The sequence below is a fragment of the Pongo abelii genome, chromosome 7, assembly GCF_028885655.2.
Source record: "Pongo abelii isolate AG06213 chromosome 7, NHGRI_mPonAbe1-v2.0_pri, whole genome shotgun sequence".
NCBI classification, from domain to species: Eukaryota; Metazoa; Chordata; class Mammalia; order Primates; family Hominidae; genus Pongo; species Pongo abelii.
Genome location: NC_071992.2, coordinates 65,873,813 through 65,900,515, shown reverse-complemented (window position 1 = coordinate 65,900,515; position 26,703 = coordinate 65,873,813). Strand labels below are relative to the sequence as shown.

At 41.6% G+C, this 26,703-nt stretch overlaps 1 pseudogene; it reads right to left on the bottom strand.

Moving 5' to 3' along the window:
- Window positions 1–888: 888 nt before the first annotated feature.
- On the bottom strand, window positions 889–15,521 carry LOC129060844 (uncharacterized; annotated as a pseudogene).
- Window positions 15,522–26,703: the final 11,182 nt, after the last annotated feature.

Here is a 26,703-nt window from a genome sequence, read left to right as displayed (position 1 = left end):
ATAAGCCATATGTAGGCTTCACTCTTAATTATTTTGCTTATTATTTTGATGTTTATTGTACAGTCATTAATTTGAAATTTTAGAATTTGGCAGCTGCAACACGTGCAGCATTAAGGCTTTTAATAGCACATTCCATTTTGCTTCTCATGAAAATTGAGAAGTCAGATATTATTATCTGTTTCCTGAAATATATGAGACATACTGTTTATTTGTGCCTAGAGCCAATGAGTAATTTTTTAGCATTTTCAAAATCTAATATACTCCAACATATTCTTAGAAATGTGTAATTAAATTGAATTAAATTTGACATCTGTTTTTATTGAGCACTATAGAAACCATAACTCACTAAGGTGGTGTTTAACAAGTCTGTTAATTCTCTTTACTCATGACACTATACATATTTGCAAGTAATAAATGCTTTTTTATTATTCCTTAATTCATTATGTGATAATTTATTGTGTGACTCATATTAAAAATAATTGTAATATAAAAATGATTAAATATGCTCACAAGTTGTGATTTATTATACATAAATTCAACCATTTACTCTAAAAAGCACCTTCAAATAGTAGGAAATGTGGAAAATCATTCTATTTTTATAAAGTTGCTTTTCTAAGTATATTTTGGTGAAAAATTTTAAACTTTTATTTGCATTTAGTTTTATGTAATTGATAGAATGATGATGGAATTTATTGGTTTTGTTTAGTGACATAGTAAAAAAGGTTATCATGGGACAGTGGATTCTTTATGGAACTTAGAAGCTAATCAGTCAAGAAGAGAGAGCTGGTATCTACATAAGTAATCAATCTGCACAAATATTTTTTCTTAAAAAAACATATATATATTATGTATTTGAATACATATATTCGAGGAAGAGTAAACACGTTTCTATCTGTAAGTTCCAAAATCAGTTTTCCCAGGATCACGTAGAGTTGGAGTTGGTAAACGTTTTCCATAAAGAGCCAAAAGGTAAGTACTTTCAGCTTTGTGTATCATGCAGCCTTTGTCATAGCCTCTCAACTCTGTCCTAGGGAGGCAGCTCTGTCTGTCAGAGAAAGCGGCCATCCACAGTGTGAAAACAAATGGGCCTGGCTGTGTTTCTGTACTTCATTTGCAAAAATGCTCATTTCTCAACCTCCCATGACTGACGTATCTTTGTCTTCTTTTTTCTTTTATCACAAAACATCTCATATGGCATATTTAGGTTTACCACCTTTTTTTCCTTAAGCCTATTATTACCTGTATTGTGTTCTCACTGCCTTGAAGATAGATAATTTTCAACCCATTCCACACTCGTTCAGTGTTCAGATTGTTGAAACTCTCCCCAGCATCTGGCAAGGTTCATTGCTCTTTCCTCTTTGACCCCTGTCCCTTCTTTTTCTCTGAGTTTTCCACTGCTGGCTCATCCTCCTTTGTCTTCTCAATTTGGGGAGTTGTCCCAGGTCAGTCTTAGCTTTCTCTCTCCTAACTCTTCATTTTATCCTTGGGCAACTCTACATAGTCCTATATCCTTACCTACATCAGAATGGCCCCTATTCAATATCCATTGGGACTTTAGAAGTAAATTCTTAACTGATCCATCACTACTACCAATAGTACCACCACTAACTACTATCACTGCTACTGTCACTAGAATGACTACTGCCATTACCCCTAATTATCACCTCTGGCACTACTAAGTTATCTCTCATGCTCACATTCCAGAGGGATGAGGACCAATTATGCATCTATTTTACAAATGATATCTTTCACTTAAGAGAGTTATAATGACTTAAAAAATATATAGCCAAAATGTGGTCAGGGCAATATTTTAAGTCAGCTAATTCCAGGGATCATATTTACAAGTAAATAATTAAATAAGTGGTTCAAATATGTCATGTAACATTAATCTCCACTTGTAAAAATATTCAAAGAAGAAGCTACCTCTCAGTTTGTTAAATCCATAGTAACTGAAGAAGGGAGTAATTCACACTTTTGAATTTTATTTTCAGTATTAGATGAGTTATTGTAACCTCTGGGAAGATTATGAATTATCCTAAATTATGAATTATTCAATAACATGTGTCTGTGCACGTGTGTAAAGAGTTAGAGAGCAGGAGATACTGATAATACTAGGATATTTAATGAAGAATACTGAGTTGTTTGGAAGAAAAAACAGAAGCTCTTTGGAACATGGACACATGTTGGAAACTGTTATAAAATTGGGGGAAATAAACTTTCAAATAAACTTCCATCACCAAGACAGATATGAAAGATAAAGTAATGAATCAACTGAAGTAATGAACCTAATGAGTGTATTGAAAACAAGAAAGTAGGTTCTTCAGGGTTTTATTTTTTTATGACAATGAGGTAGAGTTTTACTAATCTATTCAGAATCTCATATTTTTTTCTCTGCCTTGTGACAAACAGTACACCTTTAAGGAGATGAAGACCAAACTAACATTTGTATTCTTCTTCTAAAGGAATTACACATACACTCTCAGGCTCATTGGCAGCATTGTCTGACATCCTGAGCAACAAGGGTGCAGATGCGGAATAACAGGGCTGTTAACGAGGTCTGCACTTTGCGGGTATAAATATGAAGAGACAGAGGTATTGCCAAATTCCGCAGCTGTGTTGACATGCATATTTATTGAATGCCCCCTTCGAAATAAAGAGCAGAGTAATCTCCAGGCCAGAGTATCAAAACAACCTTACTTTATATTCTTTGCCTCAGCTCTCTCTGCTGAGCACAGCTTGCATGTTAGCTAGCTCTCACTCCAACTGCCAATCAGAAATTTCCAACTGCTAAGTGAGAATCCTACCAAAATGTTCCACCATTGCATCAAAGAATATATCCAAAACAAGCCAGCATTTTTTGTTTACTTCTTTCTTGAAATTAGCATCTTCATTATCCTGATCACTTAAAAACCTGAGAGCTTTTTTATTTTCTCTTTCTCACTTTACTAGTTCTCATATGTAATCAATTGCTACGTTCTATAAATTCTATGTTTGTGATGCTTCTCAAACTCTTCCCTTCGTTTTCTTCCCCACATCTGTGGCTCTATCTCTACACTTTAATTACCTCTTACTAGATTGAAAATAGCCTTTTATCTGGGCCACTCTACTTCCAGGTTTTCTGAAATTTAATCCAGCCAAAACACTTATGATAACTTTAACTTGTAGCTTCCTTGCTCAAATGCATTCAGTGCATAGCCTGTCCCCACCAATCAAAAGAAATCCAAATCCCTCAGCATGGCGGTGAAGGGATGTCATCTGCTACCCTGTCTACATCATGTCACATTGAAAGCAAACTGTCCCCTATGCTCTGAATGGTCCCTGGATATTCCTGATTTTACAGTTTGTGCAAGCTAGTCTTTCTACCAAAATTGATGTGAAGTCTGCTTATCCAAACTCTACACAACCTCCAGGACCCAATGCAAAACACAGCAACAACCACAAAGAAAACAACAACAATCTCCACACCAGCATGCTTAGCATGTTTAAGGCACTCACACATTCTGCAGTCCTTAGCTCATTTAACATTAAAAACGATAACATTGTGGGTTCTGTTATATACCTTTTTAATTTTACTAATGAAAACAATATTGCTGCTTGAAAGGGTTAAGAATTTTGAGAAGCTCTTCCTTTTTAACAGGTTATTTATATGTCCCTTGTAGCACTCATTAAATTCTGTGTGTAGTGTGAATTCTGTGGCTGTGTCATATTCCTTGCTATCTTGCAAGTCCATTGAGAGGAGAGGCAGTCATTATTTTTTTATATTCCTCACAGGATGTAGCTAATTTTTTACACATGGTATGTGCTTATCACAGATTTGAATATGCACATAATAACTCCTACTATAGTGTGTAAAACTGCTCAGCTGCTCTTTTCTTTCCTCTGGATTCACACCTGACAACCTCTTGTTTGAACCAAATCTCCAGTCCAAACGTTACATTTTTCTGCCATGTCTTTTCTGATTTCCCCATGCACATTTGGCTCTTCCTATGATCTGCTCTAGAACTTGTATGAGAGTTCATATTCTAGTTATTTGTCTGGTATTTTACTCTGTTATTTCTTCGGATACCTCCAATAACCTAAAGCTCCTTAAAACATTGATTATCTCTACCTGCCTGTGTTTTTTCTCTTCCCCACAACACCTAGTGCATTCTGTAACAATAATAATTGCTAAACAATAATTTTAAATGAAGTGAACTATCTAAAATTCTTTTAAAATAAAAGGCTTAGCTTCCACAATAAAAGACTTCAAAAGAATAAGACAAAGGACAAAGTACTTTATTTTTCACATATATAAGAATTCGCAGTGTGTCCTATACTTCACTGAGCAGTTCCATAGTGTCTTTGTCTTGAAAAATCATTCACAGACATCAACTGACAATGGTTCTTCTCTCTGGATCATGGAACTTTCAAGGTCTTTCTGGTTACTCCAGCCAGCAAGAAGGGAGAAATGGCATGGCAATGTGCATGCTACAGACTTTCCAGGACACACCTGTGCTGCATTCGCTCACCATCCATTGGTTTTGAACAGTCATGTGGCCACAGCTAGCAGTAAAGGGACTGATAAATGCAGCCTCCATGTAGTCTATATTGTAACCACAAGCTACAATTCTGCTCTTCAGAAAGAAAGAACGCGCGTGTGTGTGTGTGTGTGTGTGTGTACTAGCGGTTTCTGCCAGGGGGCCCCATTTACCTTTCTTCATGCAATAGATAGTCATCCCTTACTCAGTCAAGATAATTGGGGTGGAACCACTAAATCTAGGATTTGTGTGTAATGTGCAGTATTTTTCATGAGATTGGGAGGTTAGTCCCTATAACTTTTAAATTAAAGGCAAATTATGACAGAGTGAGACCATGCCTCTTAAAAATACAAAGAAAAATTGCCTGCTCCCCTTCAACCTTCTCCTGCATGCACACACTTGGATACTTCCAGTGGTGAAGCACACTCAAGTTATTCATGATGTAATGTTACCAAAAACACCAGGGCTTCAGCCTAGGCCCTGCTGCTCACCGCACAGAAAGCCAATCACTGAGATAACAAGCATTACCAAGGGAGAAGGCTTTAATCTGGTGCTGCAGCAGAGAAGATGTGAGTTCAGTCTCAAATCCATCTCCCTGACAGACTAAAACTAGAGGTTTCCATGCAGGGAAGAAATGTAACAATGTGTAAGGAAACAGGAACTAGGGAGGAGTAAGGAAGCAATCATGATGAATGAAGGGTCTCGCATATTATATTGTCTGGATGTGGTGATTTAGTGAGTTTCAGTTCTTTAATATTTTTTGAGACCTGAAGGTGGTTTCCTGAGGAAGGAACTCAGATGAAACAAATGTAAGCTTCAAGCTTTAAGACCAGAGGGTCAATTTCTGTTTATCCAAAAAACTATCTATGGGACTGTTGCGTCAGTTTCAGTAATCCCCACTAAGAGCAGGAAAGGATGGAAAACACCAAGATGGCATTACTTTATAGCAACTATTAAATCCTGCTGGACAGTATTACAAATATTCTCTGCCCCAGCTACAGCATCTTTTCAGGTTTAGCCTATCCATCTTTCCCTAGTGCTGAAACGTGGAAAAAGTCCCTTATCTTATTCTCCAGGGCCTCCAACTCAGCCCCTTGGAAGATTATTCATTGACCTTTGTACTTCAGGCCACATTTACAGTGGATGTTAGAGAGTATTCATTTTTTGAAGACTGTTGCATTTAACAACATATTCCTGTAGTGGATTGAATAGTGGCTTCCCAAAATAGCTTTATATCCTAATTCCTAGAATCCCTGAATGTTACCTTATCTGAAAAAGGATTCTGGATATATAACTAAGGATTGAGAGATGAGATAATCCTGGATTATCTGAATGAGCCTTAAAAGCAAAGATGACTGTCTTTTTCAGACAAAGAAAAGGAAGAGACATGGGCACAAGGAGAAAGTGGCAAAGTTGGAGGCAGAAAATGGAGTTAGACAGCCACAAGGTAAGCAATGTATGGAGCTACCAGGAATCTCATTATAAATGGAAGTTTCTCTCCTAGAGCCTTCAGAGGTAGCATGGCCTTGCCAACACCTTGATTTTGGACTTCTGGTCTCCAGAAATATAAGAAAATAAATTTATATTTTTAAGCCACTCAGTCTGTGGTAACTTGTTAAGGCAGGCATACAAAATTAATAGACTGGATAAGTTTGAGAGCATAAATATCAGTTTGAGACTTGAAAACTCACAGACATTTTCAGTCCAGGCTTGTAGTTTCATAGGTAATGCACCATAACAGATGTTTCTGATTCAGCTGTTGCTTCCTTCATAGCGGCACCACGCACAGCCCGGGCAACGCTGCCATCACCCTTGCTGAGCTTCCTAGCTGGCTGGAGTCCTCATGAAGGCCCAGACCTTGTGGCTTACATGCCACCTGCATGCCACGCCTCAGATTGAGTCACACTCCCATTCCTTGGCTTGGCTGAGAAGCCACATCAGAGAGTATGTGGCATGCTTTCTGCACACCAACATGCGACTGGGGGACACAACCTGGAATGACCCACCATGAGAAACTCTCCACTGACAGGAAATGGGCATGGGAAGGAGTGAAGCCAACGCACCCCCTTCCTCTGTCCCTTGTGTAAACTACTTTGAGATAGGATTACAGCCCTGCGTGAGAAATCGCCCATGTCTCTGAGGTTCATCCTGAAACTTTCATCTCTGTGTGCTTCCCTTCCATTTTTTCATTGCATTCACAGCCCTGGGCCTGCACTTTCCAAATAAAGTATCAACACTTGAATCCTGGCCTCAGGCTCTAGGTTCTAGAGGCCCTGACCTAGATGGTAAACTTCTGATCTGTTGCCTCCACCCAATTCCATCTGCCAGTAGCCAAAATCAAAGTGCTCTTCTGAAATTAGCCACTGCTTAGTTTCTTTACTTCCTTGTTCAACTCAAGCATTTCTTTCAATTTAATGACAGATGGCTGGAGGCCATCTGAAGAGCTCATTCAAGGCCTTCTTCCTGTTCCTTAGGTTTCTGAAACATCTGGCTTTCCATCTACACAGTTCCTAATTTTGGATCTTTCCTGTTTTCCTTTCATTTCTGTTTGCAATTTGGCTAATTCATACCTGAGATCATCTCGGATTCCTCTATTTCATCTGAGGGACATATAGTCTTTTGAATTAAGTTCATATTTTTTCCCTTGTGTAGGTAAAATAGATGATAAAGAATATCACATACTTAGTAGATGTGTTTAAATTCTGACTTTCTACTGAGTTGCATTACTTGGACAAATTAATAAACTTGTCAAAGTATAATTTTTATTTCTAAACTATTGTCATATATTATATATCCTATATGATTGATGTAAGAATTGAATTGAGAATGCCTATTAAGTATCCAGTAAATTAATACCCTGTAAATTAGAGGAATTTAGTAAACTTATAGTAGTAGTAAATAAATAGTAGTTTTTGTTGTGAAGTCTCAAGGAACATAACAGGTCAGAGTTTTCCTGTTATTAACCACCTGAAAGAAGTAGAGTTGGAAATAATTAGTATGTGTAATCAATAAATTTAATCACCAATAAACATTTTGAGTCACTATCATTTGTTCAATCTCTATCCAAATGAAGTAGTTATTTTTTCAGCAATTTCAGGGGAATAAATAGTTATATGAAATAAAAATAAAGTATATATTAAAGCAAGAAGAATAAAGGTCATTGAAAAATAATAGGCCCGGTGCAGTGGCTCATGCCTGTAATCCCAGCGTGTCCAGAATTGGTGGGTTCTTGGTCTGACTGACTTCAAGAATGAAGCTGCGGACCCTCATGGTGAGTGTTACAGTTCTTAAAGATGATGTGTCCAGAGTTTGTTCCTTCTGATGTTTGGACGTGTTCGGAGTTTCTTCCTTCTGGCGGGCTCATGGTCTCGCTGGCTTCAGGAGTGAAGATGCAGATCTTGGCGGTGAGTGTTACTGCTCTTAAGGTGGTGTGTCTGGAGTTGTTCTGTTCGTTCCTCCCGTCTTGAGTTGTTCATTCCTCCCGGTGGGTTCATGGTCTCTCTGGCCTCAGGAGTGAAGCTTCAGAACTTCACGGTGAGTGTTACAGCTCATAAAGGCAGTGCGGACCCAAAGAGTGAGCAGCAGCAAGACTTATTGCAAAGAGTGAAAGAACAAAGCTTCCACAGTGTGGAAGGGACCCCAGCGGGTTGCCAATACTGGCTCGGGCAGCCTGCTTTTATTCCCTTATCTGGCCCCACCTAATTCCTGCTGATTGGTCCATTTTACAGAGAGCTGATTGATCTGTTTTACAGAGAGCTGATTGGTCCGTTTTGACAGGGTGCTGATTGGTGCGTTTACAATCCCTGAGCTAGACACAAAAGTTCTCCAAGTCCCCACTAGATTAGCTAGACACAGAGCACTGACTGGTGCATTTACAAACCTTGAACTAGACATGGGGTATGGACTGGTGCCTTTACAAACCTTGAGCTAGACACAGAGTGCTGATTGGTGTATCTGCAATCCCTTAGCTAGACATAAAGGTACTCCAAGTCCCCATTAGACTCAGAAGCCCAGCTGGCTTCACCTGGTGGATCCTGCACTGGGGCCACAGGGGGAGCTGCCCACCAGTGGCCGTGCACCTGCACTCCTCAGCCCTTGGGTGGTCAGTGGGATCAGGTGCCACGGAGCAGGGGGCGGTGCTCGTCAGGGAGGCTTGGCATGCAGGAGCCAACAGCGTTGGGGGAAGGCTCTGGAATGGTGGGCTGCAGGTCCCAAGCCCTGCCCTGTGGGGAGGCAGCTAAGCCTGGCAAGAATTCAAGCACAGCACTGGTGGGCCGGCACCGCTGGGGGACCTGGTGCACCCTCCGCAGATGGTGGCCAGGGTGCTAAGCTCCTGACTGCCTGGGGCCAGTGGTGCCAGCTGGCCACTCCAAGTGCAGGGCCAACTGAGCCCATGCCCACCTGGAACTCATTCTGGCCCACAAGTGCTGTGCATCCCTGGTTCCTGCCTCTGCCTGTGCCTCTCCCTCCACACCTTGCATCTCCCTCCACACCTCCCTGCAAGCTGAGGGAGCCAGCTCTGGCCTCGGCCAGCCCAGAGAGGGGCTCCCACAGTGCAGTGGCAGGCTGAAGGGCTCCTCAAGCATGACCAGAGTGGGTGCCGAGGCTGAGAATGAGCGAGCGCTGCGAGGGCTGCCAGCACACTGTCACCACTTACCAGCACTTTGGGAGGCCGAGGCAGGCAGATCATGAGGTCAAGAGACCAAGACCATCCTGGCCAACATGGTGAAACTCCATCTCTACTAAAAACACAAAAATTAGCGGTGCATGGTGGTGCGCTCCTGTAGTCCCAGTGTGTTCGGAATTGGTGGGTTCTTGGTCTCACTGACTTCAAGAATGAAGCCGCGGACCCTCACAGTGAATGTTACAGCTCTCAAGGTGGCACATCTGGAGTTTGTTCCTTCTGATGTTCGGATGTGTTTGGAGTTTCTTCCTTCTGGTGGGTTCGTGGTCTTGCTGGCTCAGGAGTGAAGCTGCAGACCTTCACGGTGAGTGTTACAGCTCTTGAAGAGGTGTGTCTGGAGTTGTTCATTCCTCTTTGTGGGCTCGTGGTCTCGCTTGCTTCAGGAGTGAAGCTGCAAACCTTCGCGGTGAGTGTTACAACTCATAAAAGCAGTGTGGACCCAAAGAGTGAGCAGTAGCAAGATTTATTGCAAAGAGCGAAAGAACAAAGCTTCCACAGTGTGGAAGGGGACCCGAGCGGGTTGCCACTGCTGGCTCGGGCAACCTGCTTTTATTCTCTTATCTGGCCCCACCCACATCCTGCTGATTGGTAGAGCTGAGTGGTCTGACAGGATGCTGATTGGTGCATTTACAATCCCTCAGCTAGACACAAAGGTTCTCCTTGTCTCCACCAGATTAGCTAGATACAGAGTGTCGACACAAAGGTTCTCCAAGGCCCCACCAGAGTAGCTAGATACAGACTGTCGATTGATGCATTCAGAAACCCTGAGCTAGACACAGGGTGCTGATTGGTGTGTTTACAAACCTTGAGCTAGATACAGAGTGCCAATTTGTGTATTTACAATTCCTGAGCTAGACATAAAGGTTCTCCAAGGTCCCAACAGAGTAGCTAGATACAGAGTGTCGATTGGTTCATTCACAAACCCTGAGCTAGACACAGGGTGCTGATTGGTGCATTTACAATCCCTGAGCTAGACATAAAGGTTCTCCACATCCCCACCAGACTCAGGAGCCCAGCTGGCTTCACCCAGTGGATCCCCACCGGGGCTGCAGGTGGAGCTGCCTGCCAGTCCCGCACCATGCGCCTGCACTCCTCAGCCCTTGGGTGGTCGATGGGACTGGGCACCATGGAGCAGGGAGTGGCACTCATTGGGGAGGCTCGGGCCACACAGGAGCCCATGGAGAGGGTGGGAGGCTCAGGCATGGTGGGCTGCAGGTCCTGAGCCCTGCCCCACAGGAAGGCAGCTAAGGCCTGGTGAGAAATTGAGTGCAGCATTGGTGGGCTGGCACTGCTGGAGGACCCAGTACACCCTCCACAGCTGCTGGCCGGGGTGCTAAGCCCCTCATTGCCCGGGGCCAGCAGGGCTGGCCGGCTGCTCCAAGTGCGGGGCCTGCCAAGCCTATGCCCACCCAGAACTCCAGCTGGCCCACAAGTGCCACACGCAGCCTGGGTTCCCGCTTGTGCCTCTCCCTCCACACCTCCCTGCAAGCTGAAGGAGATGGCTCCGGCCTTTGCCAGCCCAGAAAGGGGCTCCCACAGTGCAGTGGTGGGCTGAAGGACTCCTCAATTGCTGCCAAAGTGGAAGCCCAGGCAGAGGAGGCACCGAGAGAGTGAGGGCTGTGAGTACTGCCAGCACGCTGTCACCTCTCAATCCCTCCTCTAAACAGGACACCCCAACTGCTGTTGGGAATTTGGCCAATGACCACTCTAGCTACTTCCTGCTGGATGGGTTGAAGAAGGGGCACTGCAGTTGTAGTGTCCTTCAGAGGGGAACTCTCTAGGCCAGGGGAAGTGCCAACAGGTCAGTCCGGGGGTCCTCGGTAGAAGTTGTTAGTTGAACTCATTTGGGGTTTCATTTGTAAGACCATCTGTAGCTTGATGGCCTTTATTCTAGAGGAAACAAATGTGACAAGAAGGTTAAAAATACAGGGCCCAAAGGTGAGTAACAGCAGATGGCTGCTATGGGACCTAGAAAGGGGAGAAGCCATGTTGCCCAACTCCAGAGGTTGGTATAACAATTTGAAAGGCATTGTCTGATTTCAGAAGACTTTTCCTGTAAACACAGGGCGGCATCTCATACTATCCCTGACTGGTTAGTGTAAAGACAACACTCTTCCCCTAAGAAGGTGCAGAGTCCTCCTTTCTCAGCAGTGGGGAGGTCTAGGCTTCAGTGGTTTTGGAGAATCACTGCTGCCAAAGAGTCTATTTGGGATTGTAAAGTAAGAATAGATTTTGTTATTTCTTGCAAACTGTCTGAGAGGCAGATATGGGTTGAGGATCCACATAAGTAGAATATGCCTTGGCTGGGTAGATAGACATTTATCCTGGCTTTTAAAGGAATAGGGTACACTGTTTTTTTTTCTTTACTACTTCTATCTCTCTTTCTTTCTCTTTGACTTCTTTTTTGTCTCTTCCTCTCTTTTTAACTCTCTCTTTGACTTTCTGTGTCTGTCCCTCTTTCTTTCTGACTCCTTTTCTTTGTCTCTGTTTTTGACTCCCTCTTTGACTTTCTGTCTCTCTGTCTCTTCCTCTCTTTGTCTCTTTCTCTGACTTTCTCTTTCTCTCTTTCCTTCTTGCTGGTCTTTCCCTACCTCTGCCAGCCACTTACGTTGCTGTTCTTCCCTCTCCTTCCCATTTTGATGGCTTTGGTAGTGTAAGACTCCCACCTCTTTGGGCTTTTGTACCATGTGCAATAACTCCATAACTTCCTTGTGGCATCCAGTGGGGGTTCCCAAAGGTTAGGAACTCCCATTCTTTCCATATTGTAGCATTGGCATGTAGGATTAGATAAGCATACTTGCTATCTGTATACACATTTATTCTTTTTCCCTTTCCCAGTTTTAAGGCTCGGGTAAGTGCCACTAGTTCTGCTAACTGGGCACTGGTCCCTTGGGGAAGAGGCTTGCTTTCAAGTATGGTTACATCACTAACTATGGCATAACCTGCCCTTCGTATCCCATTCTCCACAAATGAACTTCCATCAGTGTATAGGTTAAGGTCAGGATTAGTTAAGGGGACTTCTAAGAGATCATCTTGGGCGGCATAAGTCTGGACTATAATTTATTGGCAGTCATGCTCGATTGGTTCCCCATCCTCTGGGAGAAGAGTGGCAGGGTTGAGGGCCACACATGTGCATATTTGAAGCACCAGTCCCTCAAAGAGTAGTGCCTGGTATCTAAGTAGGTGGTTGTCTGATAGCCATAAACTTCCTTTGGCACGTAGTATGCCATTTACATCATGAGTAGTCCAGACAGTCAGATCCTTTCCTTGTATTATTTTGATAGCCTCTGACACTAAGATGGCCACTGCTGCAACTACCCTTAAACAGTGAGGCCAGCCTTTTGCTACTACATCAATTTCCTTTCTTAGGTATGCCACTGGTTGTGGGGTTGTCCCACGAGTCAGAGTAAGGACTCCAAGAGCTATCCCAGCTCTCTCTGTGACATATAAAGAGAAGTTCTGTCCTGTGGGAAGGCTTAAAGCTGGAGCTTGTACTAGAGCCTGCTTTAAGGTTTTGAAGGCTGTTTCTGCCTCTGGTTCCCATTCGACTAGATGAGTATTTGCCTTCTGGGTTTCCTTGATTATAGAGGGGCTGTATCCAGGGTTCCATAGTCAGCAAAAGCCGGTAAATCCAAGGAACCCCCTCAATTGTCTTCATGTCTTAGGGTGAGGATATGCCAGTAAAGGCTGCATTCATTCTGTGTTGAGGGCCCTGGTCCCTTTGGCTAAGATTAGGCCTAGATATTTAACCTGTCATAGACATAGCTGCACCTTCGACATAGCCACTTTGTACCCTTGATTAGCTAGAAAGTTCAAGAGGTCTACGGGAGTAGCCTGCTGGCACGAGGCTTCCAAACTGGTAGCCAAAAGTAAATCATCCACATATTGAAGGACCAGAGTGCCTGGACTTGAGAAGTGGCCTAGATCTTGGGTCAGTGCCTGACCAAACAGATGAGGGCTATCCCTAAACCCTTGGGGCAAGACTGTCCACGTAATTTGGGATGTGTGGTCTGTGGGATCCTCAAAAGCAAAGAGGAACTGGGAATCAGAGTGCAGGGGAATACAGAAGGCATCCTTGAGGTCCAGAACCATGAACCATTCTGCTTCCTCTGGTATTTGAGAGAGCAGGGTATAGGGGTTGGGTACAACTGGATATAGTGGAATTACTGCCTCATTGATGAGTCTAAGATCTTGCACTAGTCTCCACTGACCATTTGGTTTTTGTACTCCCAGAACTGGGATGTTGCAGGGACTGCTGCATTTCCTTACTAAGCCTTGAGCTTTCAAGGCTTAGTAAGCCTTGAAAGAATGTTTCAAAATATTATAAAATATTTTATATTTTAAACAGAATGTTTAAAAATATTCTGTAATCCTTTATGAGCTTCAGACCTTAAGGGATATTGCCTTTGATAAGGAAAAGTGGTGGGATCTTTTAACCTGATTTGGACTGGGTGGGCATTTTTTGCCCTTCCAAATTGTCCTTCCAATACCCAGACTTCAGGGTTGATTCTCTCCTCAAGTAGGGGACAACAAATGGGTAACTTGTTTCCCATATTCATGTAGATAATAGCTCCAGCCTTGGCTAATATGTCCCTCCCTAATAAGAGTGTGGGACTTTCAGGCATAACAAGAAAGTCATGTGAAAAGAGCAAAGTCTCCCAATTACAACTGAGAAGGTGGGAGAAATACCTGGTTACAGGCCGTCCCAGGATTCCTTGGATGGTAATGGACCTTGAAGACAGTCGTCCAGGACAGGAGATTAACACTAAGAAGGCTGTGCCAGTGTCCAGGAGGAAGTGAATTTCCTGGCCCTCAGTAGTTAAACATACCTGGTGCTCAGTGAGGGTGATGACATGAGCTAGCACTTGTCCCGGGCACCCTCAGTCCTCTTGTTGGATCATCTGGTTGAGGGCTTCTGACCCACGGAAACTTCATCCTCTGGGGCAGTGCACCTTCCAGTGATTGCCTCAGCATAGTGGACATGGATGACGGGGCAGCTTGTTTCTCACTGGACAATCTTTTTTAAAGTGTCCTAGTAAACCACACTGATAACAAGCCCTACCAGGTGATTGGCCTGCTCCATTTTCTGTCCTCTCAACCACCAAGGTTTGTTTGTCTGAGAGCCATGACTAAGGCTGTGGCCTTTCTCTGATCTCGCTTTTCCTTTTGGGCCTGTTCGTTTTGGTCCCTATTATAGAACACTGAGGTTGCCAGGTTTAATAATGCCTCTAGATTTTGTTCAGGGCCCAGGGCTTGCTTTTGGAGCTTTCTCCTGGTATCTGCAGCTGACTGGGTAATAAACCTATCTTTTAGAATCAATTGACCCTAGAGTGATTCAGGTGACTGGGGAGTATATATTCTTAAAGCCTCTCATAGCTGCTTGAGGAAGGCAGAAGGATTTTCTTCCTTTCCCTGAGTTATGGTGGATATCATTGAATAATTCATGGGCTTTTTTCTAATTCTCTTTAGTCCTTCTAGAACACAGGTCAACAGATGTTTATGACTCCAGTCCCCATGATCTGAGTCAAGGTCCCTGTGGGGATCCATACTGGGGATGGCTTGCTGACCAGTAGGGAATTTGTCCCTTTCTTCTGCTGTCATTCTATCATTTACTTGACTAAGATACCAGGTATCTCCAAACTCTTGGGCTTCAGCTAAAGCCACATTCTTTTCATTAAAGGCCAGGGTTTGATCTAACAGTAGCATTACATCTCTCCAAGTGAGGTCAAAGGTTTGCCCTAGACCCTGTAGGACATCTATGTACCTATCAGGATCATCTGAAAACTTCCCCAGGTCTGCCTTGATCTGTTTTAAATCAGAGAGGGAGAAGTGGACAGGTACCTGGGTTGGGCCAAATTCCCCTCCCCCTACAGCTTGAAGGGGACACAACCAATAGCCCAGGGGTTTTTGTGGACCTTTGGAGATTTCTTTGCTTATTTCCTTCTGGGAAGGGGAGATTAGAGGAAGATTATCACTAACAGGAAGGGGAGCTATAGGGAGGCTAGGATATGGGGGTAAGCTGAGAGGTCCTCCTGTGGGATGTAAATTATAAGCTTTGCATAGTTGTGTATTCTCCCTCAAGGAAAATAAAGCTTGGACATAAGGTATTTCACTCCATTTGCCTTCCCTCTTACAGAAAAGTCAAGCTGCAGGATAGTATTGCAATTTGTACTTCCCTCAGGTGGCCATTTTTCCCCATCAGAAAGAGAATATTGGGGCCAAGCCATAGTGCAGAAAAAAATGAGCAGCCTCTTTTTCAGGGTTTGTGGGTCAAATTGGTCCCAATGGCTTAGGATGCATTTCAAGGGTGAGCCTGTTGATGCCTGATTGTTTCCCATCTGAAAGACAAAACCACACACGGTTTTGGTTTATTTTGTTTCTCCCCCTGCCCAAGAACCCACAACGGTCCCTGGACCCTACTGATCAGAATAGTTGCACTCACCGACACAGTAGCAGCAACAACCCCTGCCCAAGAACCCGCAACAGTCCCTGAATCCTGCTGATCGGAATAGTTACGCTCACTGACGTAGCAGCAGAAACACTAGTTTTCCTCCCAGACTATATGGAGGACCAAGGAAGGTCAGATTTAGTGGTCCTTACTGATGCATTCTCAAAAACCTGCACCCTTGCCTGTCCTCCTAGACCACAAGGAGGACTGACCGAGAAAAATCAGATTTAGTGGCCCTTACTGACGCATTCTCAAAAACCTGTTAGAGTCCTAAGCATTCTCCTGTTAGTATTGGGACTTTACCCCTTTCCTATAAAGATGTTATGCCCCAAAAATGAAGTGGAGGGCCATACCCTGAGGGAGGGAAGGGATCTCCAGAGTTGTAGGAGTGACACCTCTTGTCCTCACTTATATGAATAGGAAGGATACAATTTCTGAGGCTCCCCATATCCTGGCTTCAGGAATAGCTTTTGTTAGGCCTGTTAGTCTGAGGAGGGATCCTAAAATTCCAGGTAGTTCCCACTACAACGGGGCTTTGGGCAAAGATTGTGTCTTTCTGATTGGTGAGCCTGGGTGCCTAAAGAAGGTAACAGAGTCCTAGAGTTTATACTAGAAATCATTCTTATGGGAGAAACTAGAAAATCACCAGAGACAGGTAGCAATTTTTAGAAGCGGGACTAACCTCAGAGAAGAGAGGTGAGAGGAAGTTTGTCCGGCAGGCATTAGGACCCAGGAGGCAAGGGTCAGGATAGATAGGATAGATGGGCGAGTCTTGCTTGGGTGACATGTTTTGAGAGTTCCACTCATGGCCACAGGGTCAACCAACTTGTTGTTGGGACCCCGAAGCTGCATGGCTTTCCTCTCTGTCGAAACTCAGCTCAGCCAAGAAGTACAGGAAAAGCAGAAGCTAGTTCTAGACAAACCAACGGTCCCAACTCCGAAGAGTCGGGGGTTGTTAGAGAGCCCTTTCCCAGAAAGCCTGACCCATGTCTTTAGTCCAGCAGCCACACTAATCGCTTTTAACTGGCTGACAGGTGCCGGGTATTTAGCCCCCGAATTCTAAGGAAAGTCAGGACAGAATAGCAAGCGAAAGGGTACTCACTGCTTGGCGATAAGTGATGGTCTAATCGCTCAGCAATAGGCGATGGTCTCACTACTCGGCGATTGTCTCACCACTTGGCAATGGGCAGAAGTCCCATCTGGGTCACCAAAATGTGTCCAGAAGTTGTGGGATCTTGGTCTCACTGACTTAAAGAATGAAACCGCAGACCCTCGCGGTGAGTGTTACAACTCTTAAAGTGGCACGTCTGGAGTTTGTTCCCTCTGATGTTCGGATGTGTTTGGAGTTTCTTCCTTCTGGTGGGTTCGTGGTCTTGCTGGCTCAGGAGTGAAGCTGCAGACCTTCACCGTGAGTGTTACAGCTCTTAAAAGCAGTGTGGACCCAAAGAGTGAGCAGTAGCAAGATTTATTGCAAAGAGCAAAAGAACAAAGCTTCCACAGTGTGGAAGGGGACCCGAGAGGGTTGCCACTACTGGCTCAGGCAACCTGCTTTTATTCTCTTATCTGGCCCCACCCACATCCTGGTGATTGGTAGAGCCGAGTGGTCTGTTTTGTCAGGGCGCTGATTGGTGCATTTACAATCCCTGAGCTAGACACAAAGGTTCTCCAAGGCCCCACCAGAGTAGCTACATACAGTGTCAACTGGTGCATTCACAAACCCTGAGCTAGACACAGGGTGCTGATTGGTGTGTTTACAAACATTGAGCTAGATACAGAGTGCCAATTGGTATATTTACAAGCCCTGAGCTAGACATAAAGGTTCTCCAAGGTCCCACCAGAGTAGCTGGATACAGAGTGTCAATTGGTGCATTCACAAACCTTGAGCTAGACACAGGGCCCTGATTGGTGCATTTACAATCCCCAAACAGACATAAAGGTTCTTCAGTCCCCACCAGACTCAGGAGCCCAGCTGGCTTCACCCAGTGGATCCCCCACCGGGGCTGCAGGTGGAGCTGCCTGCCAGTCTGGCACTGTGCGCCCGCACTCCTCAGCCCTTGGGTGGCCGATGGGACTAGGCACCGTGGAGCAAGGGTTGGAGCTCATCAGGGAGGCTCGGGCTGCAAAGGAGCCCATGGAGGGGGTGGGAGGCTCAGGCATGGCAGGCTGCAGGTCCTGAGCCCTGCCCCATGGAGAGGCAGCTAAGGCCGGGTGAGAAATCGAGCACAGCGCCGGTGGGCTGGCACTGCTGGGGGACCCAGTACACCCTCTGCAGCTGCTGGCCGGGGTGCTAAGCCCCTCATTGCCCGGGGCCAGCAGGGCTGGCTGCTGCTCCAAGTGCAGGGCCCGCCAAGCCCACGCCCGCCCAGAACTCCAGCTGGCTGGCAAGCACTGCAAGCCCTGCAAGCAGCCTGGGTTCTTGCAGGTGCCTGTCCCTCCACACCTCCCCGCAAGCAGAGGGAGCGGCTCCAGCCTTGGCCAGCCCAGAAAGGGGCTCCCACAGTGCAGTGGCCAGCTGAAGGACTCCTCAAGTGCTGCCAAAGTGGTATCCCTGGCAGAGGAGGCACCGAGAGAGAGCGAGGGCTGTGAGGACTGCCAGCAAGCTGTCACCTCTCACCAGCAACTCGGTAGGCTGAGGCAAGAGAATCACTTGAACCAGGGAGGCGGAGGTTGTGGTGAGCCCAGATCACGCCACTGTACTTCTGCCTGGCAACAGAGTGAAATTCCATCTCAAAAAGAAAAAAAGAAAAAAGAAAAATAATAAAAGAGTAAAACAGCAAGATGTCTTTGTAGGGGAAAAGGAATGAAATTTAATAACCATTTTGGTGAGAAGATAATAATAGAATAAGAATATAGAAGAATAGGAGTGTAGTACTTATAATTTAATAGTAGAGACATATTATGTGGCATAAAAAAATCAGCCAATTCTTGAAAAATACCTTGCTTAAAAATTTATATTATTTATTTGAGGTCTGAGTGTTAAAATTTACTATAAAGACAGCATTAGACAAAGTAAATTGGGTAGAAATTTAATTCCAAGGGCCCTGTTAATCCCTATGCTATGGTTAGTTTACAATTTATTTCAGTTGCCACATTTTTCCTAAGGGCATTTCTGCTCTGTCAGGTGCTGATATTTTTCTGTCTCCCTTCCTGGTAGAGATTGCCTTTGCTTTCTCCTCTCCACCTTCAATTTCATTACAGAACTTTGCACTCTAGCACATATTACGTTTATTTTGCTGCAAATATAAAATGTGTCATATGAATAACAGAAATGAAATAATTTTCTTCTATTAGTTACAATAAAGTTTCATCTTTTGCTGTTATGACTACTTTAGTAAAAAGTAGAAAGAAAAGAAAGATATTTTGTAAACACATCAGCTGATATCCCTACATTTCTACTTTTTACAGTAAAAGTTGCATAATCATTAATTAGATATTATAATATCTAAAGATTAGCCTAAGTCCATACTGGACAACCATAAATCTTTCTCATCTGAATTCTGTTCATATATACAATTGAAATGGACAGATGGCGCCTTAAGCCCTTTGCAACTTATACGAATATAACAAGTTTATTATGGTATAATTATATTTCTCCACACCTGTCTGCTATAAAATACTGTAGTGTTTATAATAACAAAACACCTCTTATCTTCTTCCATTCTCAGTCTAACACAGTGCCTACTTTCTTAGTAGGCATTTCACAAATATTTGTTGACTAGGTTACAAACTGACTAAATAAAAAAGTTTAAAACATTGTGACTTTAAAGTATAAAACATTTAATCTGCAGTTTACAAAATGAGGTTATTGAAGATGGGTTTAACCTATAAGAGTAGCTTAAGGTGCCTGAAATTTGTTTTCTGTATAAGAATATGGAAAGTGTATAAAATGCTTATTTTCCTGAATCTTTTAAGGCATGTGTTTTTTTTTTTTTATAGTTGATGAGGATGAAGATGTAGAAAAGTCATTTACTTATGTTTTATTAAAAATATTAGAAAAAAAGAACTGGTCAGAAATATAAAAATTTTAATTCATATTAAAAGTCAGTTGGTCAGGTTCCACATGTAAGGACCTCGGATGTTGTTCTTGTCTTAATCACAGGAAAAAAGGTAAACGCAATAAAAAATCAGCAACTCTTCTGAGATTCATAAGGGAAGGGAGGTCACAAGGCAAACTACTGCTACCAAAATTGAAGAGATAGATAGAGAAAAGTAATTACAACATGCTAGAGAAGAAACTCCACAGGAACCTCTGTGGAGTAGGAGAACCTGAAATGTAATTGGGAATTGCTGGAGTCCAGGTGTGGACAAATCTAAGAATTAAGTCTCCAGGTTTCCACCAAGCTTTTGTGAGTTTTACCTTCTGGAGCCCCACAGTGTTCTCACAGTAAAACCAGAAAAATCCCCTCATACTTCCAGCAGGAAAAAAGGAAAATGAACCATTTTGAAATATGCTGGGGCACTCTGGTTCATAACAAGTTTTGCCCTCTTAACTTGAGAAATAAGTACTCTAGAAGGCTGTGTATACCCTGAATGGTGCCAATATATGGTACTGTTTCTCCTATAGCCAGGATTCATGGTTCTGGGAATCAAGGGGTAGAAGTGGAAATGGCACCACTCACCATCACCTCCTTTCCACTAGCAAAATTTTGCTTCCTGTTCCCAAGACATTATGTTCTGCTGCTCAAGAGGTCTTAGTTTCAATGGGAGGAATGCTGCCACCAGGAGACACAACAACAATTCCATTAAACTGGAAATTAAGATTGCCACCTGGCCAGTTTGGGCTCCTCTTACCTCTAAGTCAACAGGCTAAGAAGGGAGGTACAGTGTTGGCTGTAGTGATTGATCTGAACTAGCAAGATGAAATCAGTCTACTACTCACAGTGGAGGTAAGGAAGAATGTGTGAAATATGGGAGATTCCTTAGGGCATCTCTCAGTATTACCATGCACTGTGATTAAGGTCAATGAGAAACTACAACAACCCAATCCAGGCAGGAATACTAATGGCCCAGCCTCTTCAGGAATGAAGGTTTGGTTCACCCCACCAGGTAAAAAATCCATGACCCACTGAGGTGCTTGCTAAAAGCAAAGGGAATACAGAATGAGTAGTAGAAGAAGATAGTCATCAATACCAGCTATAAACACATGACCAGTTGCAGAAACAAGGAATGTAATTGTGATGAGTATTTCCTCCTTATTTTGTTAAGAACGTGTTTGTGCATGTATACACTTGTAGTAAGAAAATATTTTCATTTTCATTTTTTTCTTTATCATGTGGCATAATGTTTACTGACTTCATATCAACATTTAAGTGTTTGTTAACTTTATGTAATAGCATTTAGGTTAAGGATTAGTGTGTTTCTGGTTGTACAAAGGATAGCCATATTATGTTAGGAATAATTATGACCTTACTATTGTCTTTATTTGAAGATTATATATGATTTCTGGAGATGTGTATGGGTTCAAGTTGACAAGGGGTGGACTTGTGATGGTTAATATTGTCAACTTGATTGAATTGAAGGATGTAAAAGGTTGTTCCTGGGTGTGTCTTTGAGGGTGTCGCCAAAGGAGGTTAACATTTGAGTCAGTGGACTGGGAGAGGCAGACCCACCCTCTACCTGGGTGGGCACCATCTAATCAGCTGCCAGCATGGCTAGAATAAAGCAGGCAGAAGAAGTTGGAAGGAGTAGTCATGCTAAGTCTTCCGGCCTTCATCTTTCTCCCGTGCTAGATACTTCCTGCCTTGGAACATCAGACTACAAGTTCTACAGATTTTGGACTCTTGGACCTACACCAATGATTTGCCAGGGCTCTCGAGCCTTTGGTCACAGATTGAAGGCTGCACTGTCAGCTTCTGTACTTTTGAGGTTTTAAGACTCAGACTGGCTTCCTTGCTCCTCAGCTTGCAGATGGCCAATTGGGGACTTCACCTTGTGATTGTGTGAGACAATACTCCTTAATAAACTCTCCTTCATATATACATCTATCCTATTAGTTCTGTCCCTCTAGAGAACTCTGACTAATACAGTTAACCAGAGCCAAGCCGGCTGCAGTTATGTCAGAGCATAACTTACTGGAGAAAAGGGAAATAGCCAGGTCCAGCCTACTTTAGCCTTGCATGCGGAATAAGAGAAAAGAAGAAAAAATGGAGAAGCACTTGTGAAAGCCACAGCTCAGAAGCAGAGACTTGCTGAAAAACAGAGACCTAATCATAAAACTATAGAATTATTCCCAGCCCCACACCTTACCACATTACTAAAGGCCTATTCACTGAAGTTCCTCTTATACAGTACATCTTACCTGACTATCAACAAAAAAGTGCAAGCATACTAAAAGGTGCTCTCTCTCTCTCTCTCTCTCCCCATATATATATATACACACACACACACACACACACACACACACACACACATTTTGAAGAGACAGATCAAGCACCAGAACCAGACATGGCAGGGATATTGGAATTATCAGACAAGGAATTTAAAACAGCTGTGATTAATATGCTAAGGGCTCCGATGTCTAAAGTAGGCAATATACAAGAACAGATGGGCAATTCAAACAGAATGATAGAAATCCAAAGAAAGAAACAACAGATGCTAAGGATCAAAACACTGTAAAAGAAATGAAGAATACCTTTGATGGGCTTTTTGGTAGACTGGACACTGCTGAGGGAAAAAATTTATGACCTTGAGCATGTATCAATAGAAACCCCCAAAACTGAAAAGCAAAGAGAACAAAGAATGAAAAAAAGAACAAAATATCCAAGGGTTGTGAAACAACTACAAATGATGCAACATACATGTAATGAGAATACCAGAAGGGAAAGAAAGAAAAAAATGAACAGAATAAATATTTGAAACAGTGATGACTGAGGATTCCTCCAAATTAATGTCAAACACCAAACTGAAGATTCAGGAAATTGAGGGAATATAACACAAGATAAATGTCAAAATAACCCTACACTTAGGTGTATCATTTTCAAAGTAAAAAAAGTCAAACATAAATAACAAAATCTGAAAGAGGCCAGAGAAAGACACCTATTAGTTATAGAGAAGCAAAATATCATAACTATATCTGACTTTTCCTCAGAAGCCATATAAGCAAGAAAAAAATGAAGTGAAATACTTGAGTGTTAACAGAAAAAAAAACCCTGCCAAGATGATTGTTGTATTCCCAATCATCTAAGTTTCCACCTTAACAAATTAGAAAAGAAAGAACAAATTACATCCAAAATTGGCAATATAAAATAAATAATGAAATAGCAGAAATCAATAAATTGAAAACAGGAAATTAATAAGAATATACAATGAAACAAAAAGCTGCTTCTTCACAAAGATTAATAAAATTGACAAGCCTCTAGCTAGGCTAACTAAGAAAACAAGAGAGAGAACATAAAGTACTAATGTCAGAAATGAACAAGGAGACATCAGTACATTAAGTGGACATTAATGGACCTTGAAAAGATAACAAAGGAATACTATGAACAACTCTATGCTCACAAATTTGATAACAAATGAAATGGACAAATTCCTTGAGAGAAACAATCTGATAAAACTTACACAAGAAGAAATAGACAATCAGAATAGGCCTATGTCTATTAAATAAATTGAATCAATAATTAATAACATTCCAAAACAGGATGAATCTGGCTCAGATGAGTTCACTGGAGAATTCTACCAAACAATTTAAGAAATAAATTATACCAAATTCTCTACAATCTCTTTATTTGTGATGGAAGCAGTGAAAATACTTTCTACCTCATTCTATGAAGCTAGAATCACCCTAATATCAAAATCAGATGAAGATATTATGAGAAAGGAAAACTATAGACCAATATTGCTCATGAACACAGGTGCAAAAACCCACAATTAGAAAATTGAATTCAACAACTTATAAAAAGAATTATACACCATGATAAAAAATGGGATTTATTTGAAGTATACAAGCTGGTTCAACATTCAGATATCAACTAATGTAATTTATCACATCAATGGCTTAAGAAGAAAAATCAAATGATCTCAACAATAGATGCAGAAAAATAATTTGACAAAATCCAACACTCATTCATGATACAAACTCTCAGTAAATTAGCAATAGAGGTGAACTTACTCAACCTGATAAAGAACATCTACAGGAAATCTAAGCTAACATCATGCTTAATGTGAGAAATTAGAAACTTTCCCACTAAGATCAGAAACAAAACAAGTATGTCCTCTCACCACTGATTCTCAACATTGTATTGGAAGTCCTAGCTACTACAATGAGATAAGAAAAGGAAATAAATGATAGACATTTTGGTAAGAAACAAATAAAACTTTTCATTTGCAGATGACGATCATCTGTGCAGAAAAATGGAATGAATCAACAAAGTAGTCCTTGGACTAATAAGCAATTATAGCAAATTTGCAGGATGCAAGTTTAATAAATAGGAGTTAACAACTTTTCTATATTCCATCAATGAACAAGTGGAATTTGAAATAAAAAACATAATACATTTATATTAACACTTCACCTCAAATTAAATACTTATGTATAAATCTAATGAAATGTACAAAATCTATACAAGGAAACCTCCAAAACTCTGATAAAATAAATCAAAGAAGAACTAACAAAACAGATATATTTCATGTTAATGAATAGGAAGACTCAATATTGTCAGTTCTTCTCAATCTATAAATTAAATGCAATCCCCATAAAAATCTCAGAAAAGTGGTATATGAATACTGACAAACTGATTGTAAAGCTTACATGGAGAGGCAGAAGACCCAGACTTGATGACTTTTTTGAAGAAGGACAAAGTGGGAGGACAAGTATTACTCAATTTTAAGACTTACTACGAAGCTAGAATAATGAAGACAATACTGTATTGGTGAACAAATAGACAATTAATTAATGGAACAGGATAGAGAGCCTAGAAATAGACCCAGATAAATATAGTCCACTGATTTTTGACAAAGAAGCAAAGGCAAGATGATAAAGCAAAGATTATGTTTTTCCCAAATGGTGCTGGAAAAACTGGACATTCGTGTGCCAAAAAAAGGAATCTAGACACAGATCTTACACTTTTCACAAAAATTAACTGCAAATGGATAACATACCTAAATGTAAAACACAACACTATCAAACTCCTAGATAACATAGAATAAAATCTAGATTACCTTGAGTTCGATGATGACTTTTTAGTTATGACACCAAAGGCACAATCCATGAAGTAACTGATAAGTGGACCCTCATTAAAATTAAATATTTCCACTCTGCAAAAGATACTGTCAAGACAGTGAAAACACAAGCTGCAGATTGAAAGAAAACATGTGCAGAAAACATACCTAATAAAGGACAGTTATCCAAAATATACAAAAAACTCTTAAAATGTAACAATAATAAAACAATCAACTAAAAATAAGCCAAAGACCTTAACAGAAACCTCACCAAAGAAGATATATAGATGGCAAATAGGGAGAGAAAAAGTGCTCCACATCATATATATGCCATCAGGTAAATGAAAATCAAAACAACAATGAAATACCACTACAAACCTATTAAAATGGGCCAAATTCATAACACCGGCAAGTGCTGGTGAGAATCTGGAGCAGCAGAAATCCTTATTAATGGCTGGAAGGAATACAAAGCAGTACAGACACTTTAGGAGATGGTTTGATGATTTCTTACAAAACTAAACATACTGTCACCATCTGGTCTAACAATCATGCTCCTTGGTATTTTCCCAAAGGAGTTTAAAACTTATGTCCACACAAAAACCTGCACATGGATATTTGTAGCCTTTTTATTCATAATTGATGAACTTTAAAGCCCCCAAGATGACCCTCAATAGGTGAATGGATAAACAGATACATCCAGACAATGGGATAATATTTAACACTAAGAGGAAATAAGCTCTTAAGCCATGAAGAAATCTTAAAAGCATATTATTAAGTGAAAGAAGCCCGTCTGAAAAGGCTGCATACTGTGTGATTCAAACTACATTATATTCTGAAAAAGGCAAAACTATGGAGACAGTAAAAAGATCAGTGGTTGCCAATGGTTAGAAGAGACAGATGAATAGGTAGAGAACAGAGGACTTTAAAGGCAGTGAAACAATTCTATATGATAACTACATGTCATTATATATTTGCCCAAACCCAGAAAATGTGCAACACCAAGAGTAACCACAATGTAAACTATAGTCTTTTCAGTGATAATGATGTGCCAATATAAGTTCATCAGTTAGAAAAAATGTACCACCTTTGTGGTGAAATTGATAATGGGGGAGGCTATGCATGCATGAGGGTAGGAAGTTATGGGATATCCCTGTACCTTCCTCTCAACCTTGCTCCTAACCTAAAATTGTTTTTGTAAAAATAAGTCTAAAAAAGAAACCTTACAATAAAAGTGAAACTTTTAATAATATATAATATTTCCAAAGTGAGCATCTCATTTTATAACTGCCCTGTTTATTTATTTAAATAGATGCCTATATAATAGAATTGAATTGTTTTTTTTTTTCAGTTGTACTCACAGCTCTAATTTACTATAGCAGAAAGATATCAAGCAAAATCAGCAAAGGAAAAAGGTGCATGAAAGTCTCAGGAAATCAGGCACAAGCTTCCAAAAATTATCTCCCAGTAATTACACAGGACATGGATGGCAACACATATGAAATGCTGTCTGCCAGGAAAGTTTATTAGAGACTCACTCCCCAGGAGTTTTAAAACTTATTTTTAACTAACAAACAATAATTATGTATATTTTTGAGGGTAGTGTGATGTTTTGATCTATGTATATATTATTAAAAGATAAATCGAGCTAATGAACATATATGTCACCTCCCCAATTTATCTTTTTCTGTGGTGAAAACATTAAAAATAAATTTTAGCAATTTTGAAATATGCAATACAGTATTATTACCAGTGGTGAACATGGAGTGCAATAGATCACTAAAACTTCTTCCTCCAGTCTAACTGAAGCTTTGTACCCTTGGATCAGCATCTTCTCTTTCTCTCTCCTCCCCTTACCACCGTCAGATTCTGGTAACTACCTTTTTACTCTCTGTTTCTAT